This window comes from Sapajus apella, unplaced genomic scaffold, assembly GCF_009761245.1.
Source record: "Sapajus apella isolate SASKATOON/1434 unplaced genomic scaffold, GSC_monkey_1.0 scaffold1, whole genome shotgun sequence".
NCBI lineage: Eukaryota > Metazoa > Chordata > Mammalia > Primates > Cebidae > Sapajus > Sapajus apella.
This window is the reverse complement of record NW_022436941.1, coordinates 29,895,031-29,908,374: the sequence shown is the minus strand read 5'-3', so window position 1 is coordinate 29,908,374 and position 13,344 is coordinate 29,895,031. Positions and strand designations below refer to the sequence as shown.

Sequence of the window (13,344 nt, the reverse complement as noted above, 5' to 3'; positions counted from 1 at the left end):
GGAAAAGGACTGACCTGTAAACCAACATTACCACATTTGAAGATGCTAAATTCCATGATAAGGCTGGGGTGATCTTAGGAGAATAATTACCCAAGAAAAAATGTTTGATTAATATCACATTCTGTATATGTATACTAGACAAAGTTTAATTTAAATATGAATAAGACATATTTTTACACATATCTGTCTCTTAACAGGGTTTTTTGTCTATTTTGGCCCTGCATTCAAATAATATAAATATCGTTTTCCAATGAACAATATACCTAAAATTTGAAAGTGGCAAAAAGTACAATTCCTTCTATTCAAAACCATAAAAGAACATGAAGGCCTTTATTTGCTTTTGTAATCTAACCAAGCCTAAATCAATGTTTTTAGGTCATTCGTGAAGGAGTAAAGAAATCATTAGAGGTGAAACAGTAATTAATTATGAAAAAAAAAATCCCTAAGCTGAAGAAATATAAATGTTTTAATTCAAAGGACTAAGAAAAACAAGCAAAGGTATGGAGACTAAATGTAAATGACGAGTGAATATATGAAATAATACTAAACTGTATGAATAGAGGAAATGATTGATATGTGGCTCACTAAACAAGACAGTATTGCTCATGAAGAACTGAACACTGTCAGTGTAAATATTCCAAAGATTGGCTGTAGAAAGTTAAGAAGCTTCTTGATATAAAATATCTGAATGCCTTCATGAAAAAACATTCTGCTGACAAGTACATTAATACATTTTCTAAGGTGATGTCTGATGAAAGCTGCAAACCAAAAATACAATTCTAAGTCCCCCTTCAACCCCAACCATCTGAATGAAGTCGTTCCTCTCAGCCAGGGCTCTCCAGAGTTAACCTGAAAGACTGGTTCAGGTCATGATGCAAAGGGGAGCAGGGGTCAGACATACCTCATTATACCCTCCTCCCTTTTGGAATTCAGGGAAAGCTGGCCAGCATTTAACATCAACACAGACCTTAAGTCTGATAAGAAAATTTACAATCTATTCTCTCTGAAGCCAGATACTTGGAAGATTTATCTACGTGATAAAACTTTGGTCACTATAACCTCTTATTATAAACCAGACATTCCTTTCTACTAATAATAACTCTTCAACCAACTGCCAATCAGAAAATTTTTAAATCTACCTATGACCTAGAACCCACCACCCCCAGCTTTGAGTTGTCCCATTTTCTAGACCAAACAAATGTATGTCCTAATCGTATTTGATTGATGTCTAACGTCTCTCGAAAATGTATAAAACCAAGCTGTACCCTGGCCACCTTGGGCACATATTACCAGGGTCTCTTAAGGGCTGCGTCATGGGTCATGGACACCCATATTTGGTTCAGAATACATCTCTTCAAATATTCTACAGCGGTGGACTCCAACCTTTTTGGCACGAGAGACCAGTTTTGTGGAAGAAAATTTTTCCACAGACAGGGTGGGGAATGGTTTCAGGATGATTCAAATGCATTCCATTTATGGTGCACTTTATTTAGATTACTATTACATTGTAATTAATAATGAAATAATTATACAACTCCCCATAATGTAGAATCAGTGGGAGCCTTAAGCTTGTTTTCTTGCAACCAGATGGTTCTTTCTAGGGGCAATGGGAAACAGTGACAGATCATGAGGCATTAGATTCTCATTAAGGGTCCTGCAACCAAGATCTCTTGTATGCACACTTTGCAATAGGGTTTATGCACCTAAGAAAATCTAATGCTGCTGCTGATCTGACAGGAGGTGGCGCTCAAGTGGTAATGTAAGTAATGGGGAGCAGCTGTAAATACAAACGAAACTTCATTTGCTCACCGCTCACCTCTTGCTGTGGTTACTAACAGGCCACAGCATCAGTTGGGGATCCCTGTTTCACAGAGTGTGACTCTTTTTGCCAACAAAACCTTAGTCCTAAACTTGAAGAAACAGTTCTGTACCTGTGATGTTTTAGAAGAACATTAACTATGACTGAGGGAAGGAAAGCTACAGGTTTTAAGGACACTAAGCACTGGTTGGCTTTGTGTGTGTGTACCAATGGTACAGGATAAACTGGGCATTAATTAGTAAAAACCAATGTACACGGTATATGAAGTATATAGCAATTTGTGTATGTATCACTAAGCAGACAATAAAGTAGGGATAATCAGATAATTATTTCTTGACTAGTTGAAAGACCACTTTGTACCAGGGACATGAGATCATTATAGGCAATCTGGACTAGAAAAAAAAAAAAAAAAAAAAAAACTGTAAAATTTATTCTTCTCAGACAACTGCTCTTATCCTCTCCTGATCCTCTCTGTAAAAAGTAACATTTTCAGTATGTATTAGCCCACTCCCCCATACACACACATAATGTAACATCTGCAACAAAGACATATGGCCATGAAATTTTATATTCTATTAATAAAAATATAAACTTTTATTTAACTGTGGGCTAGCTGTAGTTAACAGAGGTCCAAGAATCCAAGATCTGAATGAGTTCAGTATTAATGATGCCATTTACTCTGTTGCTAATACTTGGACCCATATTGATTTGACATGATGCTTGAAAAAGTCATTTAAAAGGCCAGCTATCAAAGTATTAACTCATTACTCAGCAATTCTATTTCCATCCCATCATAAGATACTTAAATCCCTCCCAGCAATTTGGGAGACTGGGGCGGGGGGATCACGAGGTCAGGAGACCTAGACCATCCTGGCTAACACAGTGAAACCCTGTCTCTAACAAAAAAATATAACAAATTAGCTGGCCATGGTGGCAGGCACCTGTAGTCCCAGCTACTTGGGAGGCTGCGGCAGGAGAATCTCCTGAACCCAGGAGACGGAAGTTGCAGTGAGCCGAGATCATGCCACTGCACTGCAGCCTGGGCAACAGACAGAGCTAGACTCTTGTCTTAAAAAAAAAAAAAAAAAAAAAACAGATGCTCAAATCCCACCTGACAACAAAGATGGCAAAACTGATGCATCCTCTTGCCCATTGTTCTTAAGCAACCTGAAGTATGATTTAAAAGTCATTGTGTTTATATACAGATCTGATACGATTTGTGTCCCCATCCAAATCTCATCTTGAATGTAATATCCATAACCCTCACATGTTGCAAGAGGAACTTGGTGGGAGGTGACTGAATCTTGGGGCAGTTTCTTCCATACTGTTCTCATGATAGTGAAGATGTTCTAACGAGATCTGATCATTTTATAAGGGGCTTTTCTCTTTCACTCCTCACTCTTCTATCTCCTGCCACCATGTGAAGAAGGTCCTTGCTCCCGCTTCACCTTCTGCCACAATTGCATGTTTCCTGAGGCCTCCCCAGCCATGTGGAACTGTGAGTTAATTACATCTCTTTCCTTTGAAAATTACCCACTCTCAGATAATATCTGTATAGCAGTGAGAATAGGCTAATACAAGGTCTTTAACTTAGTTTGATTCTGTATGTGTTTAAAAGTATATTGAATATTTTTCTTCGAACTAAGAAGTATCTGAATTTTTTGGTCTATAATTATCCAACTATTTCACTTGTCAGTTTATTTCTATATAGATAAACTGTAATATTGAAATTTATACATATTTGTCCAATTTAGTATAAATCTACATATATTTGTTTGCAAAGGTGTTTATGTATTTGATTATAGAGTGCCGTGCTAGATAGACTTCAATGGGGATAGTCTGTGTTATCATTATAAATATCATAAAAAATCTGAATTCCAAAAGTCTTCCTCCAAGGCTTTAAGGTAAGTGATTAAGAATTGTATCCATACCAGGATTATTATGGGGTTTTCAAAACATAATATATTCTAAGGTGAAAATTTTAAATTGAAGAATGATGTTGATGAGAATCAATTCTGGATAGCTGTTAATCTTATTTCTATTCTTTGTATGTGATGAGTCATTTTCTCTTGCTGCTTTCCAGATTTTCTCTTTGCAGTTAGCTTCCAGTATTTTTCCTATGAAATGACTGAGAGTGGATCTCTTTTACATTCATCCTAATTGGAGTTCACTGAGCTTCTTTGGTGTGAAGATTAATATTTTTCAATGTTTGTGAAGTTTTTTGCCATTATCCCTTGAATATTTCTTCTACTCCTTTCTCTTTCTCTTCTCCTTCTAACACTCCCATTACATTAAAGTTGGTGTGCTTCAAGGTGTCCCACACTTCTCTAAGGGTTCTACTCATGTGTTTTTTCATTTTGTTTTTTCTCTTTTCTTTGGATTGCACTCAACTCTATTATTTTATCTTCAAGTACACTGATTATTTAGCCTGCCAGTTCAAATTTATAATTGAGACCCTCTAATAAATTTCAACTCGAGAATTTCCATTTAGTTCATGAAATACAGTTCATTTATATAGTTATGTGTCACTTAATGATGGAGCTATGTTCTTAGAAATGAGTTGTTAGGTGATTTTGCCATTGTGCAAAAATCAAAGCGTCTGTTTACACAGACCTAGATAGTAGAGTCTACTACACACCTAGGCTTTATGGTTTGCCATGATAGTCTTAGGGGACCACTGTCATATATGCAATCATCTTTGACTGAAATGCTATGCAGCGCATGATTCTATGTGTGTGTGTGTGTGTGTGTGTACATACATGCTATATATATACATACATATATATATATGTATGTACACACACACACATGCATATATATTTATGAGTGTGTATAAAATTTCAATCTTTTCTATCTCTTTATTGACATTCTCTATTTGATGAGACATTGTGCTCATATCTTCATCTCTGTAAACATGGTTTCCTTTAGTTCTCTGGACATATTTACAATGGCTACTTCAAAGTCTTTAACAAATCTGACATATGGTCCCTTTTCCATGAATTTTTTGCAGCTTTTTCCCCACCTGTATATTAGTCACACTTTCTTGTTTCTTTAGATGTCTTATAATTTTTTGTTGAAAATTGATTATTTTAGGGCATATATTGTAGCAATTCTGAGTACAGCTTTGCTTCCTCCCTCTTCTGAGCTTTGTTATTGTTTGCTTGTTTTATGACTTGGCTAGGATATTTTAGTAAATTATATTTTTTCCACTCTGTGAAGCTTTTGATGCCACTCTTCAGAGGGTACAACCATGGACATTCAAACTGTCACCCTGGATGACAATGAATTTGGCAAGGCTCTCTTTGATGGTCTCTTTCTCTACTCTCTCTGTTAAGCTGTGTGCCTCATTCTGTGTTATAATAATGCCAGCCCATTGGTCTCCAGTAATTATCAACTAATTACTCTATTGTTTTTTAAAATTCTCTAGAGTATAAATTGTTCAGCAGTCTGATTCAATTAAATTCAAGCAGAGACAGTTTTGAGGGCTCTTATTAGTTGTCCCTCGTTCTGGTTCTCTCTGGTAAACCAGATGTCCTGCAGTTTAGCTTGTTGCTCTTTTTTTTTTTTTTTTTTTTTTTTTTGAGTCGGAGTTTCGCTCTTGTTACCCAGGCTGGAGTGCAATGGCGCGATCTCAGCTCACCGCAACCTCCGCCTCCCGGGTTCAGGCAATTCTCCTGCCTCAGCCTCCTGAGTAGCTGGGATTACAGGCACGCACAACCATGCCCAGCTAATGTTTTGTATTTTTAGTAGAGACGGGGTTTCACCATGTTGAAAGGATGGTCTCGATCTCTTGACCTCGTGATCCACCCGCCTCGGCCTCCCAAAGTGCTGGGATTACAGGCTTGAGCCACCGCGCCCGGCCTAGCTTGTTGCTCTTATTTAGAGGAGCTATTATTTTCAAGAGCAGCATTAGGCTTGAACCTTATGTTTCAAATAAAGTTAGTTTCTTTGGGGACGATTTCAGAGTTTTTTTCTTAAACTGCCTTTTTCCCTGGGCAAATTCTCCAAGCCACTATTCTAGCAGCTGGGCAGGGCAGTAGCTTTCAATCTTCATGGCTTATGTCTTCTGTGAAACCTCTCTCGTATAATGAGCTGCAACAAGGGGAATTAGGGTATCAATATGTTTATCTTGCCGAACCTAATATAAAGCCTCCTTCTTAAGCGTGAAGACTGGGTAAAGTAAGAGAGCCCCCAACCTCTCAGCCACAAGCACCAGAAAATTAGTCTTTTAAATTTGGAGTTGAAGAGGAATTAGAAATGCTGGCAAACTGCCCCTACTAGTAAGATACAGTAACTCTTGATTGGAGACTTAGGGGAGAGGGCGTCCCATCATCTTGGCCACATCTGCACCAAGTTCAGCTTACCTCATGTTGAGTTCGGGGGGAAGATGGAATGAGTCATGACTCAAGTGGAACTTTCTATAATAGTGCACTATTTAAGAGTTATTTTGATGCCAGCCTTCAAGATTTTATTCCCACTTTATTGCATTCACTTTTGTCTAAATCAACATTTGGCCCAACTTCTCACATAGAACAGCTTGCTTTCAACTATATTTGTTCCAAATTACTTCAGATAAAATCTATACACTTTCTGGACTTGAATCTTGACTGAGTGTTTTGTGCTATACTTCTTCCTATTAATATACTGCTCTACATTAACGCATGCTCAATTGTTGATGCACTGTCATTTATAAAGGTCTTTCAGATAAGTTCCAAAAATAAATATAAGAGAAAATTAAACTTTAAACTGGCAAAGAATAGGGAAGAATTAAGTAGGGTCAGAAAGTAAGAGAGATACAGTGAGATCAACATACAAAATCTATGCCAGAAATTCACATATACTCACTTGCTAAAGGTATAGTATACATTCATCTTTAAAAAAATGTTTAAAGCTACAATTTACTGTATCTGTCTATCTGATTAAAAACAAACCAGTTGCAGGGGAAGAAGTTATTCCCAGTAAAGTTATAAGACAATTGTTCCAAAGCCATCATAAGAAAGATAGAATTTAATGTAATGAATAACCTCTTGAAGGTAAAAATAATAAACCGTTTCATGGGGCAATCTTTCACACTCAATATAAACATAGGACATTACAACAAACACTGATAGATTTCGTGTGACACCAATAAAGTGTAGCCCTGGCATTCAGCTTTCTATTGGTCTGGCTGCTGCAGAAACCTTTTGTGTGTGTGTGTTTTAAGAAGTGATTCTTTCTACCATCTAGGTAACATCTAGAAATGCATGGATGTGCTTCTGCTTGTCATAATATCTAGGGTTCTGAAAAAGGACATTCAGTGCCCAGGGTCCAGGGTTGCTAAACATATTCTTCAATTCTGAGAGAGTACCTCATAATTAAGAACTGTTGCTCTCAAGATGACAGTATCACAACCTCTCCTGCCTTGAGAAATACTGATCTCAAATTGTGAATTTCAAACCATGTTCCACAGAATGACTCATAAGCTATCATATGTGTGAGTTTGTATAGTGTGTGTGTGTGTGTGTATGTGTGTGTGTGTGTGTGTGTGTGTGTGTGTGTGTATCTGGGAAGTAAGAGGGGAGGGACTGCTTCCCTAGAATGTTTGACCAGAGCAGCTCCATTTTTACTGGTATTGTACACTAGATCTCTGAATAAGAAAGACATAGTTTAAAACAAGAGGAGAAATATAATTTTATTCATCAGAATCCCAGGGTGGCTTAGAAATCTCAGAAGAGGCAGTATGGCAGAGAAGCAGAAGCACATCTATGCATTTACAGATGTTGCCTAGCAGGTGGCACTGTCCCTGATAGTTAAAATCACTTCTTAAAACACTTCAAAATATTATTTCTGCAGCCGCGAAATCATTAGAGAGCTGAATGCCAGGGTGATATTTCACTGATATTACATAAAACATTGTCTGTCGGGATTGGGGGTTAAGCAGGAGGTTGCTGAAGACAGAGATGTGGTGGGGTAGAAATGGAAGACAGGTGACAGAAAAAAGGGACATGGCAGAAATAAGTTAGTATACAATGAAATCACCTTTTCCCCTACATCTTTAGAAAAATAAACTCACAAAAGGCTTGGCTATTGTATTAATTATCTAATTTGTATAACAAATCACTCCAAAACTAACTGCCTTAAAATAATAATAACCATTTATTATCTCTCACAGTTTCTCTGGATTAGGAATTTGTTAGTGGCATGGCTGGGTATAGCTGGCTCAGGGTTTCTCATGAAGCCGCAGTCAAATGACAGCTGCAGGTTCAGTCAGTCAGCTAGGGGTTTCAGTCACCTAAAGATCTGACTAGGATTGTAGTCACCTAATAGACAAGTAGGATTGTAGGATTCACTTCCAGAGTGGTTCATTCACTACATGGCTGTCAAGTTAACACTGGCTGTTGTAGCAGGCCTCAGTTGCTCTTCATGTGGGTGTCTCCTCAGAGCTTCTCCTGTGATCTCATGGATACTGGCTTCCGCCAGTGAGTGTGGGGAACGCTTCTGTGAGAGACCCCCCTAATGTGTGGGCCTCAACAGACGGTGAGCTTGAGCCCAAACACAGTTTCCTGCTGGAGGCAGTCGAGCTATGGGAAAGAAGGAACTAAGAAATGACTGATGTTGCAAAAGTTTCTACTTCTGACTGCAATGACGCTTGGGCAAGGGTCGTGTGGTTTTGTCAGACATTATGTCTCCACTAGGCCTCTGCATGACTTTTACGACTTTGTTTTTCAAGAAGTTTAACCTTATCCGCATGACTACCTTGAACCCTAGATAAATGACTTTATGGCTTAGCTTGTGACTCTTAGGTATTGTTATTTACAAAAGTTGTGTTTTGGTAAAAACAGATAAAGCATACCACCTGCCCACTTTTATGATCCTTGAATGTCATGCTTAAGATTGTTTTCGTGATCTTATATTTTGTAACTTTCCATTGTTGATTGTGTAAACACCTAAACATCTATGGTCTTAAGGTATATATTGAGACCCTGGACAAAAATAAATTCGCTGTTTAGGCATTGCCTTCTCAGTCCTCCAGAACCCAGGTTTTCTGTCTCTCTTTATTTCTGTGCACCCCCTCTTTCAGGTCGGGACCCTCTTGCTGGCCAAGACTCCCCGGTGGATCTTCCGTTGCCCAGAAAAGAGAACAATCCAAGAAACCAAGATGAAAGCTTCAATACCTTTACACCTTGCCTTGCAAAGCCTGTGTCATTACTTTACTACCATCACATTTTATTGCTCATACAGACTGGCTATGATTCAATCTCAGCAGGGACTACAAAACGGTGTGAATGTCAAGAGGCAAAGATTATTGGGAGCATCTTAGAGGCTGGCTACCACAGCCATAGTATTTTTTGTTTTTTTTGTTTGCGTATCTGTCTGTATGTTAGTAAAGTGAACGAATCCAGAAGCAGAAGTAGACACAGAGTAAATTCTTTTTATATACTGTTCAATTCAATTTTCTAATATTTTGTTGAGGCTATTTCAATATATTTTCATAAGAGTTATTGGTCTGTAGTTTTATTTTCTTATAACGTCTGTCTTATTTTGGTATTAGGATAATGCTGGCCTCACAGAATGAGTTAGGAAGTATTTCCTGTTCTTCTATCTTCTGAAAGAAGCTTGTAGATAATTGATATAATTTCTTCCTTAAATGTTTGGTAAAATTCACCAGTGAATCTATGGGTCCTGGTACTTTCTGTTTTGGAATGCTATTAATTATTGATCCATTTCTTTAATAGTTATATATCTACTCAGATTATCTATTTTCTCCTTTGTGAGTTTTGGCAGTGGTTATCGTTTTTAATTGAAATTCCTTTAAGGCATTTAGACCAGTTGACACATAACTTAAAGGCTATGTGTTCAATCAGAAACATACCTCAAATACAAGAGACAAGTGAGCTTGTGTGTTTTTCTGTTTGTCCAAATATCTATTATATTTTTTATCAATGTAATAGAGTTCAAATATAGCATGTCACAGCTACTTTATGGCTAGCATGTTGTTCACAAGTTGTTTATATTTGGGGGCCTACTGAGATTATTATCCATGGGTTCCATTATGTTTAAATTAGATGCTAAATGAATATCCTGCAAATCTCAAAATCTGTATAGACTGTTAGCTATTAGTAAAGTATTACTTCTGTTTACACAACTTCCCTATATACATTATCATCTATACTCCTTGGGACTGCTATTATCTCTTGGTACCACTAGCTTCCTATCCAATATTCACTCTTCCATTGTTTTATTAAAGCAACGCTAATTTTGTTGGAAGCAGCAAAGTCCTCAGCTAAAAAACATTTATCCTGAAGCTTTCTTTGCAACTACGAGTTCTAGCTAAAGCTTAGTAGGAGATGTTGGTAAAGCTCACTTTCATGATAGAGGCACAGTACCTTCTTCCTTGTCCCTTCTCGATTTATTTTACCTCCCTGGATGATAGACTTAAGAATGCTGATAGAATAGTCACCTTGCTATCTAAAAGAGAAATCAATTATGTTTTATTTATTTTTTCACCAAATAGGTATAGTGCACCTGCTACATAATATTAAAATATATGTAATAACATAATAAATATTATGTTAAAAATATAATTTCAACAAAAAAACTTGTCATGTTGTAGTAAGAATCTAGTAATCCTAAAATAAATATAGATTTAGCAAGTGATTATACCACTCTTGAAAATGCAATGAAATAGAAATAATTTACAAAGGTGGTATATCTTTAAAAGAGATGTATTTTCTTTGCTATTATAATGAGTCAGTAGGAAACATTTTAAAGAAATGAATTCACTGCTTGAGGTATGGCAATATAAACAAAAATAAAAAGTGTGATATGTAGTTTAGAACACTAATTTCTAAAATACATCCTGTAAAATACAGCTTCTTGGGATGAAATTACCTCAAAAAGCTTTCTGTTGTGAAATAACTTTGGGAAACCACTGGATTAGACAAAATTAAGTAGGTTTGCATACACTAAGATTTCTCGGTGTTAACATGCTCATATATACTGTACATCTCTCTGAGTAGCAGTGCGACATGTAGTTTTTTCTAAATGTATTGACCAGAGAAACCTGTAGATCATCATCTCCTAGAATTAGATACAGGACACATTTTGGAAAATGTTAAGCATTTGTGAGCAGACACTTTACCAGGAGCTCTGGATGGACAATGAACTTCAAGACAGGAACACTCATCAAATTTATCATGACAATGAATGATTCTGATAATGAATCGGATGTTCAGCAAGAGTATAGCACTACTCATTAAGATCATAAGGGTTCGTGCAGAATAGCTTACTGAAATAAAAATCTGCTACCTTGAATCAAGTATGTATGTGGATTGCCCAGCCAAGAATGTTTATACTTTAAAGAGAAATGTTTCAGCTCATGCAATGGCTCCAGCAGTCTGCCTGGGTGCTTGGCAGTTCATCTGCAACCTAGCACAGACCCATATTTTTTTTTTTTTTAGTTTTACTATTACAGTAATTCTTCATGTATTTTTTAAAACTCCAGTTAAAATAAAGTTGAAAATATATACTTTAAAAGAAATTTTCTGAAAAACAGATAACATTAAAATTATATCAAGACTTTGGAAAGGTAACATGCATTAGAGAATACAAGATTTAGACTCTAACCTGAAGAAGCAAATCATTTGAATACCAAATGATAGGATTTGTTCAGACATACTGTTATCATGGTAAGGTAAATAAAAGACTCCTACTAGATTTATCCCCTTCTAAAAATATTTCCTAACAGACAAGTTGGATATTCTTCTCAAGATTAACGGCTTTTAAAAGTTGTTTTATTACATATCTCCAATGTTCTCTCTCTCTCTCTCTCTCTCTCTTTCTCTCTCTCTCTCTCTCTCACACACACACACACACACACACACGGTGCCAAATTTTTGAACTTTCTCTTTTGAAGTCCAAAAGAGTCTTCATACTAAATAAATATTTAAAAGGTACAATTTCACCAACCACAGAAGGATGTATGAAGACTGGTCTTCTGAATTCAGAGTTTCCCCAGGACAAGTGAGTCCAAAGGAGATTAAATGAATTTCCCTATTCATAGCAGTAACAAACTTCCTACCTCCTTTATTCTCGCCAGCAAAAAGCCTCCCCTATCCATTGACCTGGCGGCTGTTCCAGGTGGACCGCTTAGACTCTTAGGAGGGGCCCAGAGGGCAAGTCTGGCCTGGGAGTGTGAGTAGTAAAAGTTTCTTCTAACAAAGCTATGGGACCCTAAGAAAGGAGGCTCCTTATTCCCCTGTGCCGATCTTTGTGAGTCTTCCAATTGCCCTGGGATGGTGAACGTGACAATAATCTTAACTCCCAAGTCATCAGAAGCAGGACCTCTTAATCACTCACCGCTGCGCCGTGGACCGCTGGGAACCGAGGCTGGTTGCTAACGACGCTATGGGAGTCGCTCTGAGAGACAGAGTGCTCTTTTACAGTCTCGTGACCGGGGCTTAGCCAATCAGGATTTATAAGTGAATTTCCACCTGCCCATACCCGTCTCCACCACATTTGTGTTCAATTTCGGAAGAATAAATGCAATGTTGTGTGAAAAACCTTTATACGTTTTAAAAGAACATAGTAATGATTTGTTTTAAATATTGTACATACTTGCATATCCTGCCAGAAGCCGCGGCAAGAAGTGGCTTGACAGGGCTTAAACGTCTCCTCAATGTCTTAATGCCACTCCCCGAAAACAAATCAGCATGCTTGTCATACCAAAAGTAGCTATGACTTTGAATCAAATTGCTGTTCGTAAGCTCTTTTTACATAGAAAGTTTGGAGCAGCCGGTGTCTTTGGCACCCGTCAGTGAGTAAACAAAGCATCTAGAATGCTCTGCCATATACTAACCACCAGAGGGCGAATTTAAACACAAAAGAATGCCTATTTTTAAAGGTACTGTGCAACAGAATTATCTAATATGAGACCTTTAAAAACCCTTGTAGAATTCCTATGTCTACTAACGAGCAACATATTTTACTAATGTTCACCAGTGTAAAACACTATATGGAATAACGGGGAAGAGCATTCATGATCAAATTCAAACGTAGGCCATGTGCAGTGGCTCACGCCTGTAATCTCAGCACTTTGGGAGGTGGAGGTGGGCAGATCACGAGGTCAGGAGTTCGAAACCAGCCTGGCTAACATGGTGAAACCCCCCTCTCTACTAAAAATACAAAAATTAGCCAGGTACGAAGGCACACGCCTGTAATCTCCGCTGCTCAGGAGGTTAAGGCAGGAGAATTGCTTGAACTCAGGAGGCGGAGTTTGCAGTGAGCCAAGATCATGCCACTGTACCCCAGCCTGGGCGACAGAGTGAGACTCTGTCTCAAAAAAAAAAAAAAAAATTCAAATGTAATGTACAAGGATTGTCCTGCAAAATGAACTGCCTTAAAAAATTAGAACTTCGAAAAAAAATTTAACTTGAAATACCTCTACTGTATACCACATTGTTTCTGTTTATAAAAACTACCAAATAAATCTTTTTTGTTGTTTGTTTTTTGATTGCATTTTTATATTTCAAACAGAATTTACAATA

At 37.4% G+C, this 13,344-nt stretch overlaps 1 protein-coding gene across 1 annotated transcript in view; it reads right to left on the bottom strand.

The window, feature by feature from the left end:
• Positions 1-12,680, bottom strand: part of TMEM232 (transmembrane protein 232) — a 195,047-nt gene extending 182,367 nt beyond the window's left edge. The window contains exon 1 of the mRNA XM_032274759.1: positions 12,158-12,680. The gene's annotated coding sequence lies outside the window, so the exon portion shown is untranslated. The remainder of the gene's footprint in view (positions 1-12,157) is intronic.
• Between the last annotated feature and the right edge of the window lie 664 nt (positions 12,681-13,344).